This window comes from Zingiber officinale, chromosome 4B (genome assembly GCF_018446385.1).
Source record: "Zingiber officinale cultivar Zhangliang chromosome 4B, Zo_v1.1, whole genome shotgun sequence".
Taxonomy (NCBI): Eukaryota; Viridiplantae; Streptophyta; class Magnoliopsida; order Zingiberales; family Zingiberaceae; genus Zingiber; species Zingiber officinale.
Window position 1 is genome coordinate 130,768,595 of NC_055993.1, and position 8,464 is coordinate 130,777,058.

Here is an 8,464-nt window from a genome sequence, read left to right on the forward strand (position 1 = left end):
GTGTTGGGGCAATTTCCTTAGGTCATGTTTGATCAGTTTGACTAAGCTTAAGTTGAGTCAAGTTTGAGTCAGGATTTGAGTTTTGATGTTTGACAATATATGGATATTGCTAGAGCAATCGTCCGGTTGTAGAGATGGTCAAAAGGTTGACCAGGTTGAGAAGAAGACAAGTCAAGTAGGTCAGAGATGACAGGAGACTTGACTGGGTAAGTCCTAACTGGAGGTTAGGTGTCTAGAAATCCTAACTGGAGTTTAGGCAATAGGAAAGTCCTAACTGGAGTTTAAGCATCTGGGAAAGTCCTAACTAGAGGTTAGGCAAGAGAGAAGTCAAGTAGGTCAGTGTTGACTAGACTTGGTGGTGAAAGTCCTGATAAGTGAGATCATGCAATTGAAAAGTCCAAGTGTGATCTTGGCAAAGGGAGAAAGTCCTGGTGAGGAGCCAGGCAATTGGGAAAATCCAAGTGTGGTCTTGGCAAAGGGAGAAAGTCTTAGTGAGGAGCCAGGCAATTGGGAAAGTCCAAGTGTGATCTTGGCAAAGGTTGAAAGTCCAAGCATGTGGTTTTGGCAAGGTAAGTCCTAGTATGACTTGGCAAGGAAAACTCGATAACTATGATGAGGCCGAAGGAAGCTCTTGAAGGTAAGGCGTGAAGGATAAGAGATATCCGAAGGACGCAAGACTGATGGAGGAGGCTAGAAGGCTAGTTCGATGTTGATCGAGTGTGACGTATAATCCGACAACTAGGATGAGGCCGAAGGAAGCTCCTGAAGGCAAGGCGTGAAGGATGGGAGATATCCGAGGGACGTAAGGCTGATGGAGGAAGCTAGAAGGCTAGTTCGAGGTCGGTCGGGTGTTGGCCAAATGCTAGACATGGATACCCAACAGGTCATGGTTGACCGGGAGTTGAGTTTGGGAGTTTGGACTTGAGTTTGAGTCAAGTCCAGGCTGGTCAATCGATCGGGCGATCGATTGAACCAGAGACCAATCGATCAATGGATCGATTGGAGTGTGCTGCGAAGGAAGGAATGACCCAATCGATTGATCGATCGATTGAGACCATATTTCATGAGCACAGAGCTCTTCCCAATCGATCGGGCGATCGATTGGGAGCTGCCAATCGATCGGTCGATCAATTGGGCAGGGGTGTTCTCGCGTGATCGCGAGAAGCACAGAATGCTTCTGGATCGATCGACCGATCGATCCAGATGTTACCAATCGATCGGTCGATCAATTGGGATTCGACCGTTGCGCAGGATGCAGGTGATGGGCGGCTAGGATTGTGCGGATGTGACGTGACAATCGATTGGGGTTGATCTTAATCGATTGGAAGCACTGTATATAGCCTGGGCGGAGCGTTTTCTTCGCTAGATCTTTGCGATCTTTTGCGCAGCTCTTCAGCGATTTTCACCAGCAATCTTCTCCAAGATTCTTGCCAGTTCTTGAGGGTTCTTGGAGTGCATCTCCAAGATTCAAGAGGCAACCACAACAAGCAACAAGTAAGCAAGAAGAAGTGTATATTTCATTTGTATTCGTGTATTTTCTTCTTGTGTGAGTATTGTAGTGCTGTGTGAGTTTGTACGAGGCTTCTTCGCCTCCTGCTACGATCGAGAAGGAGTGTTTTATAGTGGAGGAGTGAGTCGGTGTGTGGATCCTTGGATTAGTCACCTCATCTTGAGGTAGATACCAAGTAAACCCTAGGTGTTAGCATTGTGTGTGTTTGTTTTTATTTTCCGCTGCATATCAAGACAAAGCAAGCACAAGTGTGCGACAAAACGCTATTCATCCCTCCTCTAGCGGGCACAACGGTCCCAACAATTGGTATCAGAGCGAGGTCGCTCTTCTACAGACTAACCGCCAAAAGAGCAAGAAGCTAGAGGAAGAAGGAGATGAACTTGGGAGGTCCACTTGGATGGGACATCCGGATTTCTCCGCCATATGACAAGGAAGACTTCGCCTTTTGGAGGAATCAGCTGGAGACATGGTTCCAAATGGAGTGGAACCAATGTGTTGTCTTGAGTGACCCATTTGAAGCTCCTATGGACAAGAAGGGTAAACGCCTCCGACCTCAGTATTGGACCGAAGAGCAACGAGAGCAATCGGAGGCAGACAAGGAGGTAACGAGAATTTTGCATAATTTACTACCTTCTAATATTTTGTTGAGTGTAGGTGAAACCACAAATGCAAGTAATCTTTGGAAAAAGATCATTGCCTATCATGAAGACCCTACACAAGTCCAAGGAGTGGAAGAGCCCAAGGAGAATGACTCATTGGTCCAAGAAGAGAAGGATCAATCCAATGTTGACACGAGGTCAACATCCGAAGAAGAGGAGGAAGAAAAGATGCAATCCGATGTTGACGAGAGATCAAATTCGAGGAGGAAAAGGAAGAGGAGAAAGAGAAAGAGAAAGAGAAGGAAGAGGTGGAAGAGGAGAGATCTTCCACACCCTCAAGAGATGAAGAAGTGGAAGAGTCCACATCCTCAAGTGAAGAGGAAGAAATGGAAGATGATTCCATCTCTACATTACAAGAAAAATCAAATGGAGGATCAAGCATCAACCCTACAAGCAAAGGTATAAAGATTTAAATTATTAAAGATAAAAATCATATCATTTGCTTTGAGTGTAGGGAACATGAGCACTATAAAAGTAAGTGCCCCAAATTGGCTAAGAAGAAGAGCCAAACGACATAAAGGCTAAGGAGAAGCCTAAAGTGGTTGGTCCCACGGAACACAAGAGCAAGGAGCATATTGTGTGCTTCTCATGCAATCAAAGAGGATATTATAGAAGTCAATGTCCTAAAAAGAAGAAGCCAACTAAAGTCAAAGGAGGAAGCACAAGTCTAGGGGGAGCTTCCAAGGTAAAAACTGAGGTATCATTTAATGAACCTATTCCTTTGACATATGATAAGAAGCATGCTAGAAATAATTCTTATTATTTTAATGCTAATTATCATGAAAGTAGGAAGCATGATGACACTAAGGGTAAATACATTCCTCCTCATGCTAGAACTACCACACCTAAGGTTAGGAAGGTAGATAACCATTTAGGCAATAACTCTAAGGACTTTAGATATATGCCTAAAAATAGAAATGCTCATAAGGGTCAAGAAAAATCCAAATCTATGGATTTAATGACGGAGAACCAAGTCTTGAGGTCAAGACTTGATAACTTAGAAAGGACCCTAGCAAGAATGGAAGATATGCTTAAGGGTCAAAATGAGCAAACTCTAGGGAAAGCTAGACAAGAGTCATCCAATGACTATAGAGGTTTGGGATACAAACCTAAAGTTAAGAAGAATATGACTTCCTTTCATAGAGTTCCATATAGCTATGAGACCAACTCTAGGTTTAGAGGTCAAGTCAAAGATACTAGGGAAGGAATTCTTAAAGGTCATTTTGGCAAGACCAATGCGGCTAAGACTTCTAAGAAGTCTAACAAAGTCACAAGGAAGATCACAAGGGAGGTCATCCCTAAAGTTGATCTAGTAAAGGTGACTAAGGCTCCAAAGGCCTAATAAAGTCACAAATAAGGTTACAAGGGAAGTTATCCTTAGGAGTGACCTAGTAGAAGTGACCAAGGCTTCTAAGAAGCCTAGAAATGTCCTTAGGAAGGTAACTAGGGAAGTCATCCCTAGGGAATACCTAGAGCATCCAAGGAGCACCAATAGATTTTGGGTTCCTAGGAGCATATTCTTTACACCCTAGGTGGGTTTAGAGAGTGTCAACTCTATTTGGAAGGGTAGTTAACCCAACCTTGTTAAAGTTGACACTTGAGAGCATTTTCATGGTTATTGTTAACCTTTGAAAATGAAAAAGATTGTAGGGTTACTCTTTGAAAGAGTAATATATGTGCCAAAATTTGAAGAGTTGAACTTAATCTAACTTGACACACTTAAGAAAAGTATAAGAAAAATTAAGTTAGAACTTTGATACTTTCTTAAGGAATTAAGAGAAAACCCATGCTTTAATCAAATGTGATTAAAGCCTTGAAGAGCAAAAATGTGTCAAAGTTTGAGAAGTTACCAAATTTGGAATTCGGCATTTTTTTATGCAATTAAGGGAAATGTAAACCTTAATCCAAATTGTCACTCTTGAAAAGAGTAACATGCGCCAAATCTTAAGGAATTATGTTTGAATTAAATTGGCACAATGTAGAAAAGGATAAGAAATGCCAAGTTGGGGTTTTGACATTTTTTTAGAAGGCTAAAGGCGAATCTAAGCCTTAATTTGATTTCATTTACTCTTTGAAAGAGTAAAATGTGCCATACTTTGAGGAATTTGTTTAGTTTAAAATGACACAAATTTAGAAAGGGAAAAAGAAATGTCAAAATTGGGTTTGGCACATTCTTGATGGAATTGGGCAATCGAGGATTTAATTTTAAGGTTTAGTTAAGAATTGAGGATACTTAAATAGATTATCTAGGTATATTTTGTCTGTGCTAAAATGTCATGATTATTTGCCCATCATATGTCATGACATCATATTTATTTTTGCATTTATGATTATTATGAAAAATACAAAAATACCATATCATATCATACATACATCATGTAGCTATAGCATGCTTTGCTTTTGAAAATTGCTTATTTTGATGTATGCTATTGATTATCATGCATTATGTTAATTTCCTTGTAATTAAGGACAAAAGACATTTATTAAGAATGGTAACATCCCAATAAGTGGGATTATACCAAATGACATCCTAGGTGGATGATCATAAGTCTCTTAATGCCTAGATAGATATGCATGATCCCTTAGTTTAGGGCAAAACCAAATATACATCTCACAAGGAATCATAAGGTGACTTGTATGTGTTTTAGTACACATTAGATACAAGTGAGATGTTAGGATGGTGAACAAAACTCAAGATGTTGATTTAGTGCATCTTGTTGAGTTTTTGGTTCATCAAAACACATAGTTATGTGTCTTCCAATCATTGGGAAAGCTAATGTACAAGTCATGTGCATTGAGCCCAAAGAACATGGTTGGATATTGGTTTTGAAAATCTTTTAAAATACTTTTGGAAAACCTTGGTGAAGACTATCTTTTGATAGTGATCATCATTGAATAGTTAGACACAAACTTGAAGAAAACACTAAAGTTTTTACAAGTTTTCAAATTTGTGTCAATCTTTGAAAATAAGAAGTATTTTCATAGAAACTATTTTTCCTTGATAAAGTATACCCTAAATAACGTCTACATGAATTTTCATGATTTTTAGAATTTTATAGAATTTTTGGGGAGTTTCTAAATTTCGCTGAAATTGAATTTCAAGAAATCAGAAACCCAATCGATCAGCTAATTGATTGGGATGGGTTCGATCGATTAGCTGATCGATTGGGAAGCCATTTCCCGCGAACAGAAGGGTATTGAATCGATCAGCCGATCGATTGACCCAGGCTGGATCGATCAGTGGATCGATTCAGAGGGTATTTCTGTGAGCAGTAGCTTGCGGAATCGATTAATGGATCGATTGAAGTGATTTCAATCGATTGAGTCCCAACTTCAATCGATTGGGAAATCTGATTTTGACCTGAAAAGTCTGATTTCAGCACTTCAAGTCACTTCGAGTCCCAATAATCATTCCAAACCCCTTGAAATACCTTTGTAGATATTTAAGGGGAGTTTTCATGATGAAAACAAGTATGGATTGGTTAAAAGAAACAAAAGTGAAGTTTATGATAAGGTTTAGTTTCAATTCTGAATTTTGAAACCTTAAAACTTCAAGTTTTGGTTTTCAAGGGTCATTAACCATTCCTAACCCTTTGGCATACACTTGTATCCATTTAGGGGGAGTTTTCATGTTGAAAGCAAATATGGATTGGTTAAGGTAGACTTAGGTGAAGTTTAGGTTGAGGTTTAGCTTCTTTATTGAATTTTGAACCTCAAAACTTTGAGTCTTGGTTTTCCTAATTATTTAGGAACGTCAAGTCATTGTTGGTGCAATGATAGAAATTTGACCATGTTTTTAGGGAGAGTTACTCTTTGAAAATATAAAAATCATTTCAAAGATCTTAGAAGGGGGTTAAACCTTCGTGATGAATTAATACTTAGGGTCGAGTATTGGGGAGCAATGGAAGATTGGTTATCTTCATTGCTAGGATGATAAATGCTCTCGACTGAGCATTGTGGAGTAGATTACTGCTCAAGAGGGAGCATTGGGTTAATGAAGGGGATCAAACCTTCATTGGTTAAGTGGAAAATGCTCTCGGATGAGCATTGTGAAGAAGATTACTGCTCAAGGGGGAGCATTGGGTTAATGAAGGGGATCAGATCTTCATTGGTAAAGTGAAACATGCTCTTGGATGAGTATTGAGAATAAGATTACTGCTCAAGGGGGAGCATTGGATACAATGGATGGGAGTTTCATTGGGAAGTTGATGCATGCTCTAGGATGAGTATTGTGAAGTGAAGTAGAGCTCAAGGGGGAGCTTTGGAGACAATGAAGAATATGAGATCTTTATTGTGAGGTTGTTAACAATATATGAGGTTGTAAATAATGAAGAGTTAACTCTTATGGAGAAGAGTTTGTTTTCTGATTTGATGTGTGACAAAGGGAGAGAATGGATGGTTAAGTTAGGTCTTCATCCCAAGCAGAGGGAGTTTGCCCTCTAGGAAAGGGAGAGAATGAAGGAAGCTTTCATTCATGCTTTGTTATGAGAGGATTAAGGCTATGAGATTTAGCCTTGGTATAAAGAAGAGATTAAGACTATGAGATTTAGCCTTGGTATAGAGAAGAGATTAAGGCTATGAGATTTAGCTTTGGTATAAAGAAGAGGTTAAGGCTATGAGATTTAGCCTAACTTAGAGGAATTGTCAAACATCAAAAAGGGGGAGATTGTTGGGGCAATTGCCCTAGGTCATGTTTGACCAGTTTGACTAAGCTTGAGTTGAGTTAAGTTTGAGTCAGGATTTGAGTTTTGATGTTTGACAATATATGGAGATTGCTAGAGCAATCGTCCGGTTGTGGAGATGGTCAAAAGGTTGACCATGTTGAGAAGAAGACAAGTCAAGTAGGTCAGGGATGACAAGAGACTTGACTGGGTAAGTCCTAACTGGAGGTTAGGTGTCTAGAAGTCCTTGTTAGGATCCTTTGTACTCGGCTAGAGAGGGGGGTGTGAATAGCCGCCCCAAATCGATCGCGTTTCTTCCTACAATTCGTTAGTGCAACGGAAATACAACGTAGAAAGAAAACAGAAGAAGAAATCAAACCTCAACACGCAGCGATGTAACGAGGTTCGGAGATGATACTCCTACTCCTCGGCGTGTCCGTAAGGTGGATGAGCCCTATCAATCCGTCGGTGGATGAGTCCCCGGAGAACCGGCTAATATCAACTCCTTGTGGGTGGAGAAACCTCGCCACAAACGTTTGCAACAGCAAACAAAGAGTACAAGTACAAAGAATAAGCAAGAAATACAGTAAGAATACACAAGCACTCTACCAATCTTGCTTTCTCGTCGACTGGAGTCCGGATGAAGCAGCAGCTTCAAAAACCCTAACAGCAGCAGCTGTTCCAGTCGGGGAAGCTCACGCGAAGCTTGCGAGGAAGGAACTCAACAGAGCTCAACACCAGAACAGCAGCTCTGTAGCTGAAGAGAAGAGGAAAATCTTCCCTGTAGAAGCCCTCAGCCCCTTTATACCTGCGAAGAAGAAACAGCGAAGAAACTAGCCGTTGCGTCGCAACGGCTAGAACCCTGATCGGTCTGGAGACCGATCAGCCTAGGCGCGTGAAGCTTCTGTTTGTCACCTGATCGGTCCCCAGACCGATCAGGTGTCGCGATCGAAGCCCTGATCGGTCTGTGGACCGATCAGGGAACCTCCTGATCGGTCCATAGACCGATCAGGCTTCGGCTCCTCACGCCACTGATCTATGCCCGATCGATCAGGCCATGGGTGGATCGGTCAGCAGACCGATCCACGGCTTTCTTCTCGCAAGTTGCGTTGCCTCCTGATCGGTCTCCAGACCGATCAGATTACAATCAGTGAGCCACTGATCTGATTCTGATCGGTCACCAGACCGATCAGGGCAAACGCAATATCACTGGATCGGTCACCAGTCCGATCCAACTCCTAGGTTTAGAGTGCCCTCTCTAACCTAGTTCGGAGAACGAGCTACCGAGCCCTCTCCGACTCCATATGCCAAGCTTCACTCACTTGGACTTCTCAACACCAGATGTCCGATCACCCTTGATCCATCTGGATTTTCCCTTGCCCGGCTTCACTCACCAGGACTTTCCACACTGCCTAACATCCCAGTTAGGACTTTCTCGCTGCCTGGCTTCACTCACCAGGACTTTCCAACTGCCTAACATCCCAGTTAGGACTTTCCCACTGCCTGGCTTCACTCACCAGGACTTTCCCCGTGCCAAGTCTCCATACTTGGACTTTTCAAGTGCCAAGTCTCCATACTTGGACTTTTCCAGTGCTAAGTCTCCATACTTGGACTTTTCGCGTGCCAAGCTCCCT